We start from the raw sequence: 24,490 nt of genomic DNA on the forward strand, positions 1-24,490 counted from the left end.
TTTGTGGAAAACAACAGCTCTCCAATTAGGCTTATGATCCACTCAACAAGAGAGAAATCAAGGCCCAGTGGTGGTGTCGCACGCCTTTAATCCCAGCACTTGGGAGACAGAGGCAGAGGCAGGTGGATCTTTGTGAGTTCGAGGCCAGCCTGGTCTACAGAGTGAGATCCAGGAGAGGCACAAAGCTTCACAGAGAAACCCTGAAACCCTGCTTCGAAAAACCAAAAGAGAGAGAGAGAGAGAGAGAGAGAGAGAGAGAGAGAGAGAGAGAGAGAGAGAGAGAGAGAGAGAGAAGAGAGATAATCCGTAGTACTGGAAAACTAGACAAATACTCAAAATTAGTGAGGTTATGGATCTTGTAGACGAATGTAGAACCACCACTTACTAACAGACATCTATTGAGCTCCAGTATACATGCCTAAGAGTATATATCCAGCAATGAGACTCAATGGAGATTTTTTAAGTGAGGACACAATGTTGTGTGGGTATAGAATGGAGGGAGAATGTAGGAGGAGATGAGGAGGGTGGGAAATGTTCAAAATACAATGTATGTAATTCTTAAAGAATTAATAAAACATATTTTTAAAATATTACGTTTAAATTATTTTAAATTATTTCTTAATAGTTTGTGTTGCTGAAGTAAAACATGAAAATTTTTGGTAAGCCAGATGAATCTATTGTGCCAGGAATACATATACAATAAATTCTCACAATTTACATTTCTGAGCAGTTTTATTATGTGGTAACAATTTCGATGCCTGATGTGAATTAATGTAATAAAATAGTATTTATACAGATATGCATAACATGCCAATGTAGAAAAACCTGGGAATTGTTATTCTTTATTACTTATTTTCCTTCAGAAAGCAAAATATTTTGTATTTGTCACACATAATATTGTATGTGGGAAAGGTATCACTTTGGATTTTAATTGAAACACAGAGAAAATAATAATAGAACAAAAATTTCAGCATTATCTACTATTTGGTCTAAAATTATATGAAGGTATATTACATACCACTGTGAGTTCATAATTTGATTAAAATGCCAATGCAATTTTAGTCTTCAGTCAGTAATATTTTGAAAGCATTTTGGTCCTCATATACATAGCTAAGAATAAAATTATCTGAGCATAGTCAGGATGACAAAATATAAAATGTATCAGTCCCCTGATTTTACACAGATGTATTTCAATGATCGCTATGGTGATTATAAATTACTGTTTTGGAATATCTAGTTTATTTCAATGATATCTGACTATCATGTTAACGGGCACTAAGTGGAGTGTTGACATATGTCAAAAACTACGACCCAATCTTTTCCCTTTAGAAACTAATGCAGATAAGCTGAAATAACTTCAAAACTTAAAGCATGCTAAATTCTTCGTACTTACAAGACTGTAATAATGAAACATAATTCCTGTGTGTTTAGAATTTATTATTTTTTGTTTTTCACATTTCCCCAACTTTCTTTCAAAGTTAATTATACTAGTTAATTATCACTACAATAATGTTTCATGACAAAAATCTCATTTTTTCAGTGGCTTAGGGGTTTTACAGATTTTGGATTGACTCAGCTAGTAATTAGTCGTTCTTCAAATGGATCTTACTTTGTGTAAATTGAGCAAATTTAAGTTTATTCCATCTGTATCAGTCTGCAACCAAGTAGAAATGGTATTGGATATCTAGGATTTTTTTTTCCTTGGGGACAGGTCAAGAAAAGTCAAGAAACTATGATGAAATAGTTTAAGCATATTTTAATGTCTCACCAGCTTTTTGTCCAAATCAAAAGACATGACTTGGTAAAATTTAAAAAAAAAATGAGGAAATACAGTTCAACTACTCTGTGTCTTTCTAAAATTGTAAAAAAAAAAAAAAAAAAGTATGCCTATAGAAGGAAGGTAAGAAATGGCATCAACAATTCAATACACCAGACTATTCTTTCTTGTTGTATACCTGTCTGTGAATATTTTCCGATCACTATTTTTGCATAAACAATCTCATCTATTTCATCACTGCATTGCTGAAATTATTTATTTATGTACTTCCTGTTGTTTGTTATTAGAAGTAATGTCATTTCTTCTATCTTATGAAGTATCATATGCACACATATCTTTTTACCTTCAATTATTACTACTAAAACCAGCACTTGAACTCTTCAAAGTTTAAGAAACACAATAAATGGCAATATAACTAGAAATTTTTTTATGAATATAATTTTACAAATTTTAACCTATTATCAACAATCTGTCTGAATGGTGCTATATCATCCATCAGAAATGAGACAACTGAGAACTTAGATGTCTTCTTTCTCAAAATGGCAATGTAATAAGTCATTTCATACACTCTTTACTGTGGTACCAACCTCATTCTTCTTATGATCCTGTAAGAATTGCTCAAGGAGGCATTGTTTGGGTTGTTTGTAGCTATATAATATATATATATATATATAATTTTATAGTCTCTGAAAGATCAGGCAGTTAGTATGAGCTATGTTGATGCAATGACCTTTTTAAGAAATAGAAAAAACTACATAGGAACAGATGTCTTCTTCAAAATAATCCAGGAAAATGTTGGATATGGAATTAGGATTAATAAATCATGGTGTGTTTCTGTAAGCACAGCACTTGGTTTGCTGAAGCAGGAGTTACAGACCAGCCTGTGGTACATAGGATAAATAGTAAGACTGTGTCTCAAAAATACAAGGGGAGGAAATGAGAGGAGAGGGGAGGGGAGAGTAGGAGAGGGGAGGAGAGGGAGAGGTGAGGGGAGAGGGGAGGGAAGGGGAGGGAAGGGGAGAGGAGAGGGGAATGAACTAAACATCCACATAAAACCCAAAGGATAAGTTTTCATCTAATCTTACTGAGTCACCAGATTATAGTTGTACTCACCCTTACTCTAGTTTGGTCAGAACTCTTGTAACATTTTTCTTTAAATTTATTTCAGCTATTCAGTGCTCATGTTACATGTTTTCATGGGAATTACTCAAATACTAACATTGTTCCAGAGCTCACTATTCTTTCAGGCTAGGCCTGACAATATACACTACTCTTACTCAGGAAATCAACAAATGTGTGAGCAAGAACACTGGATAGATGATGAATACACTCACGTAATGATATTATCACTCATTGAATAATTTGTCCTAAACAGACAGCTGCTCCCTAGAAAGACATAGCACTATTTAGTGTCTAGCTCTAACTGTGCTGGCTAGTTTCATGTCAACTTGACATACACTATAATCTTCTGAGGGCAGTGTACCTCAATCGAGAAAACACCTCCATAAGATCTGGCTTTAGGAAGGCTTGTAGAGCATTTTCTTAGTTAATGATCATCAGGGAAGGGGCAAGCCTGCCTATTGTGCATTGTGACATTCCTAGGTCCTGGGATCTATAAGAAAACAGGCTGAGCTAGTCATGGAGAGAGCAAGTCATTAATCAGCACTTTTCATGTCCTCTGTATCAGCTCTTGCATCCAGGTTCCTGTCCTGTTTGAATTACTGCCCTAACTTCCTCCAACAGTGATTAGTGATGTGAAAGTATAAGTCAAATAAATACTTTTCTCTCCAAGTCTCTTTTGGTCATGGTGTTTCAACACAGCAATAATAACACTAACTAATAAAGGCTCATTACTACCAGGAATGTGCTTTATGTGGCCTACGTCACAAACTTTCCTATTCTCTCTTTGTACTCACAATGAAAGACGAAGTAAAAACTTAGCTATCAAATTTCATTGGTAGGTCATGAACAAACAAGATCAAACAAAGGTAGGACGCTGCAACCCGGGTTCCAGCTGCCTTGCTTTCCTCTCCTTGCCTCAGCCGCTGCTCTTGCTCGCCATGCTCTCTGTCTGCGTCCTGCTAGCCACCATCACTGACCACCAGCAGCTGAAGGTGTCGCTGCTGAAGCGGCTCAGCCTGGCCCAGAAGGAGAACACGCCCCTGGCCCTCAGCGCCACCTGCGTCCTGGCCATCAAGGTTGCAAGGAGAATCTTACCGGACCGGCCGAACCGGAAAGTAAAGTCTCTGCTAACCCCAGCTTTGAGGATGGGCCATTACTGAGAGAAAACCCCCAGCGCTTCATCATGTTTCCCATCAAATACCATGATATCTGGCACATGTACAAGAAAGCGGAGGCCTCCTTTTGAACCTTTCCAAAGATATCCAGCACTGGGGAGCTCTGAAACCCAGGAGAGACATTTTATACCTCACGTTCGTGCTTTCTTCGCAGCGAGTGACAGCATAGTCAATGAGAACTTGGAGCGATTTAGCCAAGAAGTTCAAGTCACAGAGGCCCGCTGTTTCTATGGCTTCCAAATTGCCATGGAAAACATACATTCTGAAATGTACAGTCTCCTTATTGACACCTACATTAAAGATTCTAAGGAGAGGGAGTATCTCTTCATTGCTATAGAAACGATGCCTTCTGTGAAGAAGAAGGCCGACTGGGCCTTGCGTTGGATTTGGGACAAAGAGGCTACATACAGAGAACGTGTTGTCGCCTTTGCCGCCGTGGAAGGCATCTTCTTCGGTTCTTTCACATCAATATTCTGGCTCAAGAAGCAGGGACTGATGCCCGGCCTTACATTTTCCAATGAGCTTATCAGCAGAGACGAGGGCTTACACTGTGACTTTGCCTGCCTGATGTTCAAGCACCTGGTACACAAGCCATCGGAGCAGAGGGTAAAAGAAATAATTGTCAACGCAGTGAGGATAGAGCAGAAGTTCCTTACGGAGGCCTTGCCTGTGAAGCTCATCGGGATGAACTGCACTCTGATGAAGCAGTACATCGAGTTTGTGGCAGACAGGCTGATTTTCAAAGTAGAGAATCCATTTCACTTCATGGAAAATATTTCACTAGAAGGAAAGACCAGCTTCTTTGAGAAGCGAGAGGCGAGTACCAGAGGATGGGGTGATGTCGAGTTCAACAGAGAATTATTTTACCTTGGATGCTGATTTCTAAGTAAACTGATGGTGCTCTTTGCTGATATTCTTCCCTTTGTCATAAAAAAATAATCAGCAAAAAAACAAAAACAATCAACTATCTATACCATGAATGGTCATTAAATTTGTTATCCGGTGTCTAAAAGTTATGTAGCTATCTCAGTCGGTTTTTTTTTTGCTAGTGGGTCACTAGAAGAGAGGATGTTTAACAACAAAAGGGGAGATCCTGTCCTTGGTCACCTTTGGCTCAAAGCACCCGCTAACAGCATTGATCCAGGCTTTATAAGAGGCGGCCCTCCAGCAAGCAGGACTAAACATTTAGTTGCCACAAGGCCATTTAAAGATGTCAGCCTCATCCACTCCTTCCTGTGGACTCTATAGAGTTTACTTAAGTTTGTAAATAGAACTGGCACTTTGCACATAGTCAAGGAGGACGAAAGCCTGGTTTATTTGGTTTCTAGACCAAGCACCAAGTATTCTCTTTACCACTGATGGCAGCTGATTAAAATCTAAGTGACTAAGAAGTTAGTGCCGGGTAAGCATGTCATTTCCGAAGCTTTGTGTTCTTCAATGACTTCAAATGCTTTTTCATCAGCTTTGAAGTCAGTCCTGTATGATCTATATTAGCCTGCTAGTGCTAGTCATGTACAGGGTGAATGTTACTCCAGAGATCAGGCCATCTCCTGCTTCATAGAACTTCCAGCTTTGAGTCACTAGAAACTTAGGTGGGACACTTGCTGGTTAGCCCAGGCCCAGTCTTCATTTGTATGAAAAGCAGCATCTTTTTTCCCAAGTTATACTTTGCCCCATTTCTAGCTTGTATGGAGTCCTGAAAAGGCTTTATAAGGTAGGATTTTCAATGGTGACCCACACACACTCTTGATTTTTGTCAGTAGTAAAGCTGTGGCTGAAATCACCTCTCCTAAAAGATGCAGGAGACTTGATTGTGTGAACAAGTACTATTGAGATTTGATCCACTTACAGAACTTGCTGTGTAGACCAGGTTAGTCTCTTAAACTTGTCTCCCAAACACTGGGATTAAGGTTTGTGCCACCAAACCTGGCTTTGCCCGGTGAATTCCTAAACACCAGAAACCAGTACTACATGGGCTGTTAATGTGTGTTCCACTCAGATTGTCAGGCTGAAATGCAGACCAGTAGATACAGCTAACAGCTAGTGTGAATTAATCTGCTTTTATGTGCATTGATCTGTTTTTGTGTTTAGGGAATAATTTAGAATTCATCTAGTGAGTTTGAGAGGCTGGTTAGGGGTACATAAGTGGAATTACATCAACCATCCAAACAGCGAAAGCAAGTGTGTTAACTGATGTGTATCAGCTGTTTGACCCCTGGTCATTTTTCTTTATTGTTTTGTACTATGAGATTGTTTATACTTTTTAAATTATTTTTATTGTTGAAATTAATAAAAAAGTCTCATTTGCATGGCAAAAAAAAGAAAGGTAGGACGGAGTCACATGGTAAAACATGCATCATAAATGTTAGTGGCTACCCAAGCTATAGTGCTTATTTCTATGAGAATATTTCATAAATTATTCACATATATAAAATGATATATGTATATCATTTTAATGCATAGATAATTGTGGTGGTATTCTAATTTTACTGAAATGTGATTTTGATTGTATGTTAATAAATAAAGTTGCTCGGGGTCAGAGCTATTAGAGTCATAGCAAGAGTGTGGCGGTGGTGGCACACGCCTTTAATCCCATAGATCTCTGTGTGTTCAGGGATACAGCCAGCATTGGAGACATATGCCTTTAAGACCTAGGAGGCTGTACATTCAGACAGTGACGAGGTAGTCACGTGTTTGGGTTTACAACCAATGAGAAGGCAGAATGACTGGAAAATTGACTTACACACAGGAAATAGCTCTCTTTTGGGAAGCTGGGACAGCAGGAGGAAGGGTGAGATTTTAGCTCTGAGCTCTGACCTCTCGGGTTTCTCTTTTACATTGTTTCTGTGTTTCTTATTTAATAAGACGGTTGATTACATCTACAGATAATACATCATATTGAGTGACCATGAAATAATAGTTCAATTTATTTCTATCAACACATAAACAGTGATTATAAGAGGTGCTTCTAAATAAACATTATACATGAATCATCCTTTACCAGGACAATGATTGACTATGATGGCTATTGCTTCATTGGTCTGGCTCCTAGTGGATTACTCTGCTACAGGCAGATGTAAGAATCATTCAGAGCTCTTTTTTATATTTGTTACAAAACTGATTTGCTATACATCAGAACTCTTCAGGCACTTCAAATCAATTTTTCACACAGAAGCATGCTCTGAATTCCAAGACTTAAAAATAATACAATAAAAACAATAGAAATAAACCAATCAATCTTGGGTAACCTTAAACATTCTCAAGAAGCCTGAATGAACCTAAAATTTGAAGGCTTCATTCTATTTAGGGTAATAAGAAATTTAAGATGGGATTGGGAAAAGAGCTTGTGAAAAGGGAATAAGAACTCCTCTGGTTTCTTCTATTCTGTTGTGAGGGCTAGGGCAAAAAGATGCAAATGGATGCTGTATTTTCCAAACAAATGTGAATGTCCTAATGACTAGTTGCCCCATCTAAGCTCTGAGTGATAAGATATAAATTGGTGTCCAGGTATGGTGATGTTCATCTGTAACCTAAGGACTCTGCATCCAGAAGCAAAAGGATCAGTTTGAGGACATCCTCATCTATATAAAATGGGCCCAGCCAGGGTTACAGAGTGAGATCATGACTCAAAAAATTAAAGAAACAGACATTTTAGAAAGAAAGAAATTATTGTGGAAATAGGTTTTGAGAAGGAACTAAATTAAGGCAATAAAGGCAGTCCCTCATAGACATGACCACAGACCAAACTGATAAAGGTAATACTCAACTGAGACTCTTTTCAGGTAATTCTAGAATATGTCATTGTTTTACTTACTTTTTATTGCTGTTAAAAGACACATGACCAAGGCAGCTACTTAAAAAAAATTAAATGGGGACATTTCTACATTCCAGAGAGTTACATGGCCAGAAGCACCACAGGCAGGCAAACATGTCACGTAAGCAGTAGTTGAGAACTTCCATCTGGATCTGCAGACAGGAGGTAGAAGAGAGAGACTTGGCCGAGTGTGGGCTTTTGAAACCTCAAAGCCCAGCACCAGTGAAACACCTCTTCAAACAAAACAATACCTCCTAAATCTTCCTAAGCAGTCCACCAACTGGGAAACAAACGTTCAAATATATGAGCCTATGGAAATAGCCTTTCTCATTCAAACTGCCACAGTCAAGTTGACAGTTAATGTGAACTAGGACAACAATATAAAGACTATTGCTTCACTAACTATAGCAGCAATCTTCTTTACCTGATTAGTCATCTCACTGGCCACAGTATGGATGTTGAACAAAGATGCTAAATCCTACTTTGTCAAACTACTCATAAATCATTCTCCATTTCATAATCGATTCTTATTTAATCTTATATTATTATTTGCTTCTATTTGTGGTAGTTTTGATAAGAATGGCCACCGTAGGCTCGTATTTGAATGCTTAGGAAGTGGCATTAGGAGGTGTGGCCTTGATAGAGTAGGTGGGCCTTTTTGGTTGTGTGTCCCTGGGAGTGGGCTTTATGATTTTAAATGCCCAAGTCAGGCCCTGTGACTCTCTCTTGCTGCTGCTCGCCAATAGAGATGTACAACCTCTCAGCTACCTCTCCAGTACCATGTCTGCCTCCCTGCTGTCATGTTTCCTGCCATGATGATGATGAACTAAACCTCTGAACTGTAAGACAGACCCAATTAAATGTTTCTCTTTATAAAATTTACCATGGTCATGGTGTCTCTTCACAGCAATATAACTTTAACTAAGACACTATCCATTGACAAAAAATGATATTTACTAGTGTTAGATAACACATTATATATACTTTGCATTACATTTAGGCTGTATTGTTGTAGAATATGATTTTATGATATGTTACATTTGTTTATGCTGTAGAACATTTGTTTAATGATGCAAATATGTGTTGCATTCTTTTATGTTGTATTTGTTTAACTTCTGTTGTCAGTTTCTTTTCACTCATTATTATTATTTAACTACAATGTGATTACATCATGCTTCTCTTACCTCCCTCCACCTCTTCCCATCTCTCTCTGTCCGAGCTCTCTGTCTATCTCAAATTCATATCCTCTTTGTCAGTTTTATGAAGTCACACTCAAACACATTTTCTAAATTCAGACAGAGATATCAAACAACTTACTTGAAAAACTAAACACTAGGGTTTTTGCAATACCTTAGCTGTGGTTCTCAACCTGTGGGTAGTGACCCCCCCAGACCATTAGAAAATACAGACATTTACATTACAATTCATAACAGTGGCAAAGTTATAGTTATGAAGTAACAATGAAATAATTGTATGGTTAGAGGTCACCACAACATGAGGAACTGTATTAAAGGGTTACAATATTTGGAAGGTCAAGAACTACTGTCTTAGAAAAACCATATACCACCATAAATACAATTTTTAAGTTAACACATATCTTAACAGAAATTAGACAATAATACATGCCAAATGAAACTACAATTCTCTAAGGAAACAAATAATATGACGATAACATTTTAGATCATTCACCAATAAGAAAAAGAAAACCATGCACTTATCTGTTTGACTTATTTATATTTTTTTAAATTCCAGAAATAGCAATCAATAATAAATGTGCTATATTCAATTACAAAATATATTAGGATTATGTTCAACAAGTAGAAGGAAAAATACAGAAGTTCTAACTGTAAAGAAATTGTATAAACACTTTAGAATGGATAAGTAAAAGTCATCATATAATTTCCAATAATGAAAAAAAATAATTATTTAATTTTCACTTACTATTTTATAGGCATAAAAACGATGTCATTCACGATGATTTCCCTAATGTTGCAGGAAGATCTTAACAGACTTATTTGATGGTTTATCTTTTGGCAATGTCACTTCTGTTTAAAGTTCTTCATCAATGTACTTCGGGTTCCTGGTTTGCAAGACTGACCTGCATGTAGTATGGCAGGAATGAGGCCTCTGCAAGTGGCACATTAAGCTGTGTGGTGGATTTAGCCTTTGCTAGTACAAAACAAAAAAAAAAAAAAAAAAGAGGTTTCTGGGCTACACGCTGCTTGGATAAAAGCATAGACCCACGATGGCTCCCAGAGCTGGCGGAAATTGTACCACTGCCATGTTGGGAAGCTGAAGTGGGCGGAGCCAGCAGCCACAGCGCCGTTTCAGGCTTAAAAGGCTGCAGTTTAAAGCAATAGGCTCAAGGTAATATAAAAAATAAGCCACATAAAGATGGCTACCACACAGAGAATCTGGATTATGTTCTCTTTGATATTTGTAACTGAAGAAAAACATTTGATTGCAAAAGCTGTTAAGTTATGTCAAAATGTATATTTTAAAGGTACCTTAACTTCAAAATTTGGATGTAAGGATATGTTGCTTTGGAAAGGAGGCTCTGCTTTTGTCTCTGCAGAAAGCCAGAGGGTATGGATTTTTTCCAGATTAAGATACATCAGGTTTGACCAGCCAAGACCCCCTGAAAGGTCTCTGATGACACCATGGCCCAGATGATCCAACATCCCGAATCATTTCAAGGCAACTGGCTCAGACGATACAGTCTCACGGACTACTCCATGATCCTAAAATTTTCTTTGTGTCCCCATAAGATACAGCGCCCCCCTCCAGCAGGAAGTAGTAAGAGAAGCTACGCCCAAATTCCCAAATATACCAAACTGGCTTTGGAGATGTATAAAAGTTAAAACCTTCCTTTTAAAAAAAAAGAAAAGGGGAAGTGCTGTGGGATGGTCTGTATGTCAAATTGCTCTGATTGGTCAATAAATAAAACACTGATTGGCCAGTGGCCAGGCAGGAAGTAGGTGGGACAAGGAGAGAGGAGAATTCTGGGAAGCAGAAGGCTGAGGCAGAGAGACACTGCCAGCTGCCACCATGACCAGCAGCATGTGAAGTCGCCGGTAAGCCACCAGCCATGTGGCAAGGTATAGATTTATGGAAATGGATTAATTTAAGCTATAAGAACAGTTAGCAAGAAGCCTGCCACGGCCATACAGTTTGTATGCAATATAAGTCTCTGTGTTTACTTGGTTGGGTCTGAGCGGCTGTGGGACTGGCGGGTGACAGAGATTTGTCCTAACTGTGGGCAAAGCAGGAAAACTCTAGCTACACTTTATCATTTTCCTCATTATAGCCTACCTTTCCTACTATCTTTTTCACTGAAATTTTATTTTAGGGATGATATGACTTTTAATAAAAATGCACATGATACATATTCCTATTCACATTCTTCCTGATTAACTTCAAAGTTTTATTTCTGATGTCCTTGGTCTGTGCTGCTGCCGAGGGTCATGTTGGTGCCCATGGTCATGCCGCAGTTGGGACTGAGTTGATATCCATGGCCCATCTTCCCACCAAAAGCCAAATAGATGTCTGTGGTCTGTGCTGCTGCCTGAAGCCATGTTGATGTCTGTGGCCAAGTGGGTGTCTGTGGACTGTGCTGCATCCAGATGCCATGTAGAGTCCATGCTCCTGCTGATAGTAAAGGATAAGGAAGCTTCTTCTCTTGTGGCATTGATGACTGTGAACTCACAGTTGAGACAGAAATACACAGAAGGCTTCTGAAACAATACCCCTCCCCCCAAAAAAATTAACAACCTGGACCGGAAGCCATTGAGCAGAACTCTTAAAAATGTGATAAGGGCCGGGCGGTGGTGGCGCACGCCTTTAATCCCAGCACTCGGGAGGCAGAGCCAGGCGGATCTCTGTGAGTTCAAGGCCAGCCTGGGCTACCAAGTGAGTTCCAGGAAAGGCGCAAAGCTACACAGAGAAACCCTGTCTCGAAAAACCAAAAAAAAAAAAAAAAAAAAAAAATGTGATAAGGATGCTGAAGTGTTGTTCTCCACAATAAATGGCTACTGGCGGGGTTGGGGGTAGGGAAGGACTCACTTTTCTTTAAGGGGTTAGCCACTGGAAGTTTGACCATGCTCCATTGAGCATATATATGGGCAACACAAATTGGACTTGATTTTTTAATTTTTATCTTTTTTTGGGGGGAGGCCACAAGGGTGGGGGAGGTGAACCCGGGAGGACTATAAAGTAAGGGTGATCAGGATGCATTATATGAAACTCCCAAATAATCAATAAAAAATATTATATTAAAAAGAAGTGTTTATGCCAGGCACTGGTGGCACACATCTCTAATTCCAGCACTTGGGAGGCAGAGACAGGTAGATCTCTGTGAGTTGGAGGCCAGACTGGTCTATAGAGCACGATCCAGGACAGCCAGGGATGTTACACAGAGAAACCTTGTCTCAAAAAAAAGGGTATTTAATTGAGACTTGAGAGATGGCTCGAGTCTGTTGACTGAATTCAATTCCTCGATCCCACATGGTGGAAGGTGAGAACCAGTTCCAACAAATTATCGTCTGGCTTTTACATGCATATATTTGCACACACTAAATAAACGTAAGTTTTAGTTAAAAATTTTAGCTAAATTAAAAAAAAAATTCTTGAGAAATTTCCTGTCTACCTATTTAGCCCATCCTTATTCTTCAACAGTCATTGAATATTTATAAATTGATATTATGCAAGCATGACCACAGTGCCTTCAAATGTGCTTTTGAGCTTCCTTTTCGTTGTCCATAATAGAGATTACTTTCTGATAATAATGTAATAGTTTACTTACCATGTATGCCCAGCCTTTTAACAGTGTGCCATGACATAGTCATCTACAAATTTCAAGGTATAGAATTACATAATAGAATTATAAAAATTAATCAAGGTAGAGAACTGTATAATAGGATTATAGAAATTATTGCAACAAAACCTCAATGTTTTAAATAAATTTACTATTTTTTTTGTAATGGAATGTGTAGCCCTCAGGTTAGAGTCGCCTGAAAGATAATATACTCATCTCCTTTGCACAATGAATTGTTTAATACAATGAACCCCAGAGATGAGTCACTGAAGTGATCTATTATTCTAGCTTGACTCTGTATCAAGTAGGAAATACATAGAAGGCAAAAAAAAAGCAGAAATTCTCTCTTCCAATCTCTGTTCTTTCAATGCTCCTTCTTCCCTTCCCTTTTCTGTCCTTTATTTAGTTTCTGAAAATACTAAGAGCGCAGACTTAAAGTTCAGACATGTTGAACTGGCACACTCTGGTTTGTGAAGTTATTTGCAATAGCTTGTTCTCTAATTGGTGATTTTAAGGACTACTGATAAATTTATCCAGATGTGGACTGGCCTTTATGTTCCTTTATTATTCTCAGACATGACCCCATCTCTCTTGTACCAACTTCTTGATAATATGATTCCCTGTTATTTTCTTACTATTACTCTTGATCCCATATCAACATAATTGTGGAAAACATACTCAAAAACATTCTTGTTCAGTAGATTGAGATGCAGTTTGCTTTTATTATAAAAATTGTTTTTCTATAGATAATTTCCTACCATTAAAACAAAAAACCTCAGAGAGTAATCAAACATCAGGACACTGTGTCTTCAAAACTTCAGAGAACACATTTCAAAATCTTCAGTTCCTTTCCTTAAATAAAATCCCTCTCACTAAGCCAGCAATGAAAAGTACCATGCCTCTCTACTCCCACTCTAAGAGGTAAGTATAATTGTGAGATCAGAGTAAGCACCAGAATACTGCTGCCCACATCTCAAAAAGAAATAAGCTTTATTTAACTTCAATTTTAACCCTGCTTACAGTCTTAGGTGTGGGCTGTGTCATGCAATCTTTCTTCATATAACTTCTTCATGTGACCTACATAAACAGACAAACACTTCCAAATTTGGGACCTTAGTGGAAGCAAAGATAAAAGACTCATTATAAGTGGTTTTATGGACAAATATTTTATACTACACTACTATATGGAACTGTAGTCCTTGAATATTGAACACTTAAGTTGCCTTCAGAGTTTGTGATCCAACCACTGATGCAATGATACAACCCTTTTGATTTTTGAACATTTTAATGGAAAAAAATTTCAATAATATAATGTACAAATAAAAAAGGTACATTTTAATTCTTGGTATCCTGCCTTTAGTTTCTTTTCACATTAATGAGATAAAATAAGAGTATAAAGCAGGCATGATAGTGCGTGTCTTTAATCCTAGTACTCAGGAGGCAGAGGCAGGTGAGTCTGAGTCTGTGAGTCTGAAGTCAGCCTGTTCTACAGAGTTCCAGGCCAGACAGGGTTATAGAGTGAGTGAGAGCCTGTGTTTTTTTTTTAAAAAGAGGACACCTGTCACAAGCAACTTAAGTGAGAAAGGCTTCATTCTGGGTCACATTTCAAGGTACAGTTCACTTTGGTGTGGAAGTAAAACAGCACAAGCCTAAAATAGCTAGACACATCACATCCACAATTAGGAAGGAAATGATGATGAAAGCATGTTGTTCCATAGCTTCATTTCTCTATTTATACATTCCAGGATCAAAGACAGGAAATGGTACCACTCAAGGGGGTGTATTGTCCTACCTCAATTAACCCAATAATGAAATGCCTTCACTGGCATGCCCAGTAGCTTGTCTCCCAAGTGATTCTATACTCTGACAATTAACTCTCTTATGCATACTTTAAAATTGTAGTGTAATAGAGGAAAAGGACAGCACTTTCCTTTCACCACCGTGTGTTTTAAGGTTTTATATCTTTGTGTATAAATATAGACTAACACATAATGTTTTAAATTATATTTTAATTAATCCAGCATTTTAGTAAGATGGTTACTACAAAATTTACCATAAGCTGGAACATTAATACACCAATATTTTTCTTTTGTATTTCTAAAGCCCAATGATAAAAAATTTAATATTATGAGTGGAAATTAAGATGCCAGTAAGTATATACTCCCTGCACAGAATTAAGGGAAGAATATGCTTTTTTTGTCTTTTCTGGCTTCTGGTAGTTTCAGACATCAGTCTTCAAGGCTAATATTTTGAATTTCCCTATGTGCCACATTAACATTATGTAATACTTAGTGTGTATCTCAAATCTCCACTGCCTTTCACCTTTATACTTATGCATGAGGTTTGATTTGGGGCCTCTAACCTAGGATATTCTTCCCATCTAAAATTCTGATTATACCTACAAAGGCATTTTCATTTCACAAAATATCCATAGATTCCAGGAACTAGGATACGGATATCTTTGGAGAAGTAACTCTTTCAGCCTGCCACTGAAAGAAGTTATTGTCAATCATTGCTTAGTGTGCAATTTCAGGGTATTAATATGGAGTTATGGCTCTGTATAATATATATAATAATATATAATATAATATAATATATATAATAAATATAATAATTTATTTGAGGAATAATGAAACCTCACTAGTTGTTATGTTTATATAAGGCATTGTTATATTGCCACATTAAATAAGTGGATAATGCCCATCAATAACTTTATCCCATATTTAAAATATTATAGTCCTTTTTATAACGGTATAATTTAATTTCTTATGCGAAGACATGTTTTGGCCTGCTTGTATGTCTGTCACATGCATGCAGTACCCTCAGAGGCCAAAAGAGAGCAGTAGATCCTCTGGAACTGGAGCTACAGTTGTAAACCATGTGTCAACTAAAAACAGAATATGGAGCCTCTACAACAGATGCTCTTAACTGTTGAGGCATTTCACTAGGCCTCAGATTACTGTAATTTTATAAATCAGTACTTCAAAATTCATAGTTGAAATGAATTATCTGAAGTCCAATAGGAGGAAAGTACTTTAATAATGACTAAAATCCAGTTGTTCTGAATCCATATCCCATAAATAAACCTTCTACAAATGTCTAAAATAGGAATGAAGATATGTAAGGTGAAAAAACATAATATAAATATTAAAATGTATTTCTTGAAACTAAATTATATATTATTATACATTGCAAGTATGATTTTACATATTATATATTATATAATATATAATATATATTTAATCCATATCAATTTTATCATTTAACATCACTAAAAACATCCAGTTGATGTGTAATCTTCAATTCTGACAAAAAATAGGACTAGATTTCTGCACAATGTTTTATTTTAGGAATATAATGAAGCCACTTTTTGATATTTCATAATCTTCAGATATATTCCAAAATGGTAGATGAAATCACTCATTGTAATTGTGTTTGCTAGAAACATCATCATATTATTGGGGAGCTTACAGTCTCCTTCAACCATTCATGTGTTTTTCATGTCTAGAGGGTTGCCTTAGTTACTGTGCAAATAAAAATATAGTTTTTTTCTAAAAGGTTTCCACATAATGGTTCAATTTAGTCACTTTGGTAGAGGACGAAATAATGTACTTTAAATTTGGTTTGTTTCTAGTTCCAACAGCTTAGAGATAAAAAAATATTACAGTAAAAGAAGGTAAACATGTCAGGTGTATTAAAAGAACCATCACATGAAGTATTCTAGAGAGGTAATAGATATAAAATTACTTGCTTTATTATCCAAGGGAATTATATACTCATTAAATTTAGTTTGTGTAAGATGGACTATTATAACCTAACTACAATTCAAAAATAGACTAGAATAGATAACTTAAAATGAAACAAATAGGAAATGAATATGAAATAATACAATAGAAGGATAGAAATGGAGATTATCTGATGCCCAACTAGTGATCCACCTCAGAAATATAAGATATCTGACTTAAAGGTTTGCAAAGTTTGATATAAATTCTATTTCAAGTTACCATTCTTTAGTAGGATGCATTCTACCCATGTATATTGATTTTTCTCCTTCCATCGTTTTGCTTCAGTTGTGGTCCAACAGGGTACATCCCTGTACACTTTGCCAGGAGAACTGAACTCAATAAATTCTAACTTCTTTATTCATGTCAATTTGATCTACAATGGGAAATTAGTATTTTGAGAACAATTTCAGTGGCATGGGTGTTTATAACTACCTTTACCCCCTCATTCTCTTAGATATGATTGTACTGCTGTTATCGCTGCACCTAGGGAGTTTTTAAAAAGCTGTTCCTTGAGAGCTAAATATAATCTTGGTATTTTAAATGCAGTTTCAAATTTTAAATCAAGATGGAGAAGTTGTGGCTAGTGGAAAAATAAGCCAAACTGTATGAGAAATATTATGGAAATATTCACAGAAGCAGCAAGTGTCAGAGCTCACATTATCATTCAGGGCTTTCTCCATGAATATGGAGCATTGGCCTGCTCTGTTATACTGCTCATCACTTTTTGGTGTGCTTAGAAAGTCACTGAGATATTAAACTTATTGGAAATCTTTGTGTTTAGAGCAAAATATTTGATAAGGCCAGAATATTTCTCTAAAAACATCTTGTTTGCTCTTTTGGTGAACATGGAGCCATTTATAACTGTTCTTTTCACGTCACAAATAAATTACCTTTTAAAATGACTGTTTAAAGGCAGAAGTTACTGCAATAAATTTTGCTTTTTTCCAAGTACTTTTCAAATAATTTCTTCTATTTTTTGAGATTTAATATAATTACATCATTTCAACCACTTCCCTTTCCTCACCTCAGTCTTCTTGCTCTTTCAAATCAGTGGACTCTTTTTTATTCATTGTTCTATATACACACACCACGTGACAAATTTCATAATGATTGTATAGATCAACAGATTATCCATCTTCTTTTTATGATTTATTATTTATACTTTATTTACTTCTACTTCTCATTACTCATGTGCCTTTTAAATCTTTCTCTACACTCTCACTGGGATAAAAAACACAGCAAAGAATGTAAATTATTTTTCTTCTTCTATACTCTCTATTTTTATTGAAGATTGAAATTCGCTGATAAAAGAATAATCAGCAACAATTGCGTACAGAAATTTTCTCCATGATATAATTTCAAATAGATACTCCAATAAGGGATTGTATATATTTCCACCACAATAAAAGTGTAAAAATATTTTTTCTTGAAACAAAGTATATGTATATATCTAAGATAATTTTGTATTGCTGTGAAGAGATACCATAACCAAAGCAATTTATTAAATTAAGAGATTATTGGGGGCTTTCTTTTTGTTTCAGAGGGCTATTTCAGGATTATCATTATGGGGACATGGTAGCACACAGGCCAACATGGTGCTGAAATAGTACCTGAAAGTTTACATTCTAATCTGCAGGCAGGAGGCAGACAGTGTGAGACTGGGCCTTTGTGTTGCTGAATAAATCTTTCCCACCCACTGGTACCTGCATAACCAGTCAGAGGCTTAATATTAATTACAAACTGTTTGGTCTAAGACTCAGGCATATTGCTAGCTAGCTCTTTCATCTTAAATTAACCCATGTAACCCATGTAACCTATGTAACCCATGTAACACATGAAGGTGCTGGTCCTGTAGATCCAAAGCCACAGGATCTCCATGTCATAGGGCAACAACAGGATATCCAAGAGCAGTCCCAAAGAGGGCCTAATATGAATTGTGTAGCAAAAACCTGAGGCCTCAAACAAAACCAATGACTCTTTGCAATGAACACTTGCAAATAAAGATATATGGACTAAAGGGTAAACTGTGTGACTCGTGACTCGCTTTGTCACTCTATAGCTTCCATGATGGGATTTTTCTTTTTTAATCTCTCTTTTTTTTCTTTTCTCCTAAATTTTATTTTATTTTATTGGGGAGATGAATGGGATCAAGATGCATGATATTAAAGCCCCAAAGAATAAATAAAACGTTAACAAAATGTATTTGTTAGGGTCCTGGAGAAGTCCCACAAAAGACTACCATCCACAAATGCAATCAACAAGAGCATTTATTATACCAGCCTGCTGGGGCCTTCTATCCTTCACAAAGGCAAAATGGCAACAACCACAAGAGAAACTTCCTGGCTCCTTTTACGAGAAGGGAAGTCCCTCGGGCAGTTAGGTCATCTCAGATATGATTGGCTTAAGCCAAGTGGCAATCATATTAGTAAGTTCAACATCCATCCAATTTATGATCTGTTGGAACACATGAAGTTGCCGGTCCTGAAGATCCAAAGTTGCAGGATCTCCATGACACAGGGTAACAACAAAATGTCCAAGAGAACTTCCAATGAGGGCCCAATATCAATGGTGTAGCAGAAACCAGAGGCCTTGAACAAGACCAAGGACTCTTTGCAATGAACATTAGCAAGGAAAGATATATATGTCAAACTACAGATTCCATGATGAGATTTTTTTCTTTGTTGTCTCTTGTTTTTTTTTTCTCTTAAATTTTATTTTATTTTATTGGCAGGCAAGGTTGCAAGGGCAAAGGGTAGATACAAAAGAATGGAGAGATGAATGAGATCGAGACGCATGAGGTGAAAGCCATAAAGATTAAATAAAACATTAACAAAATATATTAAATATAACTATAAAACACTCCATAGTGTTTGTTGATTTCAACATTTCTCAAAAGCATAAGGACAGAGTCTCTTTCAAGACTCAGATATTCTCTTAACTGTGAGCTCTCATACCATAAAATTTAAAAATATGTATTGGTAACTTTTTCGTGGTGATAAGACACTTGACTAAAAATAATTTTACGGAGGCTAGAGAGATGGCTAAGGTTTTGAGGCACTGGTTGATCTTCCATAAGACAGGATTTGATTACTTGCACCCATAACATCTATGAAACATGTATACATCCAGTTTCATGAGATATGTTGCCCTCTATGGCCTCCACTGGCATTTTATGTATGTGGTACACAGACATACATACAGGCAAAACACCCATACATATAAAATAAAAAGAAATATACTAAAAATCAATTCATGGAAGAAATAGTTCCTTTTTGGCTTATGGTTCTAGAAGGATGATCCAAAAAATTGAGGGGGAAGAGGATGGCAGCAGATGGACAGAGCAGAAAGCTGGTGATCATATCTTTATCTAATTCAGGAAGGAGAGCAAGTGAGAGCTAGAGTGAGAGCAAGAGAAAGAGAGCGAGAACATACATTGGAAGGAAGGAGAGCTTATAAGCTCTGACCAACCCTCAGAGTTATACTACCTTTAGCAAGGCTTTACCTTCTGAAGATTCCATAACCTTCTCAAACAGTGCCACCAACCATGGGAAAAGTGTTCAATGATGTTTTTAAGACTCCAGACAGTCTCTTAATTGTCACCCCAGAAAGAAAAGAAAAAAAAAAGAGCAAATCCTATACTTTTAACATGCAATGTGTAGCTAGAGTTTTCCTGCCTGGCCCAGTCAGGACAAATCTCTGTCACCTACCAGTCCCGCAGCCGCTCAGAACCAACCAAGTAAACACAGAGATTTATATTGCTTACAAACTGTATGGCCGTGGCAGGCTTCTTGCTAACTGTTCTTATATCTTAAATTAATCCATTTCTATAAATCTATACCTTGCCACGTGGCTCATGGCTTACCGGCATCTTCACATGCTGCTTGTCATGACTGTGGCTGGCAGTGACTCCCTCCGCCTTCCTGTTCTCTCAATTATCCTCTCTGTTAGTCCTGCCTATACTTCCTGCCTGGCCACTGGCCAATCAGTGTTTTATTTATTGACCAATCAGAGCAATTTGACGCACAGACCATCCCACAGCAGCAATGGCACAGAAAAATTATTATCATTCTAAACTGCATGAATAAATGGGGACATAGTAGGAAAACACTAAACCAAAGCAAGAAAAAACCTTGTAGCCAGCATACCAAATCCTGTGCCTCAATGTCCTGTGTCAAAGGTTTTAGATGTCCCCATCCTTCCAGGTTTGCTGCCTACAAAATCTCTCTCTTGGGCTGTTTATATTCCCTGTATGTTACTCTCTTTGTTAGATGTCTCAGAGCCTAGGCATCTCCAATATCTTAGGATCTCCAGCACAATCCAGATTTCCCTTTCATAGCTTCATGTGATGGTCTCTCTTCACCTCTTTTCAGAGACTCTTCTGCCACCCTTTGCCTGACCCCCATAGCTCTCTCAAGAAGAATCCATGATCCATTCACGCTTTCATTTGTCATGCCTCCAAAGCAAGGACCAGATGGATGATTCTTTAGAAGCTCAGATTCCAACATTGGATGGACATTGGCCCCATTAAATCTACATTAGCAGCAGCATGTATATATGGTTGCTTTCTAGGACCAGCAAACTCCTTAGGCTCTTTTTCTTTAGATGGAAACTTTGCTGTATCTGGTCATGCTCTGAGGGTACCCTTCCTATCTCAACAGAGGAGAAATCTGACTTTAAAGTCACTAATCTACGTGATAATTACTTTCCCATTTTCAGTACATCTGTTTGATGTACCATTAAGCTTCTGTGTGCTTTAGGTCTCTCTAGACTGTATGTTTTGTATTTCTTTCTGCATTACTTACTCTTTTTCAATATAGCCCTGTACAAGTTTAGTCAGTAATAATCATTCACAGACTCCACATTATGCTGTCTTGAAATTTCTCCCAATAAAAATAAAAACATTTTGTTTCATACTCACATAACTCATGAGGACATGGACAGAAAACAGCCTGATTCTGTGACAAAATGCCACATGACTGGGCTGTAGCTTAGTTTCTAACACAGATTTTCTCTTCTGAAAACTCATGAGATAAACCTTGATAGTCGATTGTGTTTGTTACTTCTGTATTGCCTTGACAAACACCATGACCAATGAAATTTATAAAAGAAAGACTGTAATTGTGGCTCAGGGTTCCAGAGGGTAGTAGAGTCTATTAATACCATGGTGAGGTTCATGGCAGCAGGTAAGTAGGCATGATACTGAAGCAGTGGCTGAGAAAGCTAACATCAGATGCATAAGCAGAGAGAGCTAACTGAGAATAGCATAGGCTTTTGAAAGTTTGAAGCCCAGTCCTAGTAACACAGCTCCTCCAACAAGGCCAAACCTCCTAATCCTTCCCAAATAGTTACACCAACTGGGAACCTGGGAACCAAGCCTTAAAATTTATGAGCCTAACAGGGCATTCTCTTTCAAACCACCATATACACACTATACTTAGTACTGATGTCCTTCAGATGTCTTACTAGAAAGACCCATTAAGATCCCTTACAGCATTCACCTGCTTTCTAGTCTGATGTCTTCCACATTCCTCCAAACAAAACATCGTTAGGTTCTTCAGGGCAACAACCTCACATCTCCTAGTAACAACAACTGTATTAGTTATATTTGTTGTTGTGACAAAATATCATAACCAAATGTGACTTATAAAAAAACCAGAGCTTCTTTTTGTTGGCTTACAGGTCTAGAGGGAATGTCCATAATGGGTGGTGGGCAGGAAATAACATCAGATGGCTGGAGTAAAAAGCTGGTTGATCATAACTTTATCTAAATTCAGGAAGTGCAGGGAGTTTATAAACTCCCAAAGCTCCCACCCCCTTAGTAACACACATCGGCAAGGATCTGCTTCTTAAAGGTACAATAACCTCTGCAAACATAGAAAGTAACTGAGAACCAAGTGTCTTAATGCATGAGTTTATAGCGTATATTTCTCCTTTAATCATACCAAATCACATTCTTCCATCATACAGTGACACAGAGCTTACATTTGCACCTCAGAAGGGAGGAATTGGAGATGTGGCCAGGAAATATGACACTGAAACAAGATAACAACTACAAAACAGTAAAAGAAGCATTAAATCACACAGTTTCTTGTTGCCCAGCTGTTTTGTGATAGAGTTATCTGGGTTCTAAAGGGCTTGTCTAACTCTGCCCCACCCTTCTGCTGCTTAATGCACATTGCAATGACTCTTCTTGATTGGCACCTACATCTGGGATTACCTAAAATCTAAAATTGGAGGGCATACCTGTGAGGGATTTTTGCTTAATTTGTAGTGAGTAGTGTCAGGGTTCCAGGGGTTCAGCCCCGACCTATCGAAAGGTTCGTTGAAGAGGGTTGTGAGGAACTGAGAAATTCTAGATAGAAATATAGATGAAGAAAAAGACAAAGACATGGGATAGTTTCAGGAGGGCCCTGAGTCAATACCTAGTTGTCTAGAATTTATTTGTAATGGGCTTTTTATACACTAGCAAAGGTAGAGGCAAAAGACCTCCACCTTTCAAGATCAAAGCACAATGTACAACCAAATGTAGATCCTTCAAAACACCTAGTGACCACACCTTTGGCAAAATTATGCTATTATGCAGTCATGCTTGGTAAAGAAGGTCAGACTTTCTGATCTTGAGTCTGGCCTTACTAGGGAGCCTCTGTGGGCTCCCACAGAGTAGATCCACACATGTCTTTAATCCAGATTTTAAAGCAGGAAGACACATTTTTTATCTGGGCCACACATTGTCCTGGAAGCCTCTTGAAGGACTAGGAAGAAAGAAGTTTTGTTCTTTGCCTGTTGGCCCTTGCCTTGCTAGCAAGTCCATTCCTTGTGTATACTGAAGAACAGCTGAGACATCCAGCCTTGTGGACTGAACAACTACTAGATTCTTGAACTTCGTATCTTACTTCCTCTGCATCTGGCTGGCATTTGGTCTCTGCCTTTTTCTTCCCAGCATTCTTCTAGTCTGGTCCCCCTGCCAACACTTCCTGCCTGTCTACTTACCAATCAGAGTTTTATTAAACCTATAGAAATGACAAATCTTTACATTGTACAAGAGCATTATCCAAGGGCATTTCCCCTCTTTTTTTCTTAAAAAATGAATCTAATCTCTTTTGTTTAGCTTTTTTCATTACCATTATCCCTTACAATTTGTCTTTGTTCTGTTTGTTTGTTTTGTTTTGATTTGATTTTCGAGACAGGGTTTCTCTGTAGCTTTGTGCCTTTCCTGGAACTCACTCTGTAGCCCAGGCTGGCCTCGAACTCACAGAGATTCACCTGGCTCTGCCTCCCATGTTCTGGGATAAAAGGCGTGTACCATCACATCCCAGCTTTTCATAACAATTTTTAATCAGCATTCTAAACAATGACAAACATCCATAATTCATTTTTTGCGAATGTGAGTATGGTTTTCTAGGCTACTTCCTGCTGTTTTGGGGTGTGGGTAATTTTATGGCAATAGTTGGCATCCAACATGGGGCATTGATGCACATAGACGAAATAAAATTCAAAAAGGATTCTTAATGCATTCTCATGGCAGCAGCATCACAGAGATGTATCTCCCAACACCTGTGTTTGAGATGGAGCTGGCCACCAGCCATCATGACCTAAACAGCATGGTAGGCTCCTACAGTCTCTCCCACATGCTACAGTACAGAGAGGCTTGGGAGCACAGTGGAGGGCTTGAAAACACAGCTCCAAGCTACTTAATACAGTTTCCCAGAATTGAGGAGGTAAACATGACTCATTGCTACCTGTGCCATGTTGAAAAGCCAAACAGGGCAGAGCCAGCAGCCAAGGATGCTGTTTTCATCCTAGCCATGCATCTTAGTTTAAAAACTTTTTTGGTAAGAAAAGGATTAAAGATAATAAAACAGATTCAGACAGGAAAAAAACTGCTAAATGGGTTACAAGATGTTTAAAAATATATGTAGACTTAAGAGAGAAAAGAAAAAAGCAGTGAAAGTCCTTAAGAAGAAACAGAGTAAAAAAAAAGTCTCATAAAGATGGAATATACAT

General features: G+C 37.5%; 1 pseudogene; it reads left to right on the top strand.

The window, feature by feature from the left end:
* Positions 1–3,837: 3,837 nt before the first annotated feature.
* Positions 3,838–5,028, top strand: LOC102915410 (ribonucleoside-diphosphate reductase subunit M2 pseudogene; annotated as a pseudogene).
* The last annotated feature ends 19,462 nt before the right edge of the window (positions 5,029–24,490 follow it).

The sequence above is a fragment of the Peromyscus maniculatus genome, chromosome X (assembly GCF_049852395.1).
Source record: "Peromyscus maniculatus bairdii isolate BWxNUB_F1_BW_parent chromosome X, HU_Pman_BW_mat_3.1, whole genome shotgun sequence".
NCBI lineage: Eukaryota > Metazoa > Chordata > Mammalia > Rodentia > Cricetidae > Peromyscus > Peromyscus maniculatus.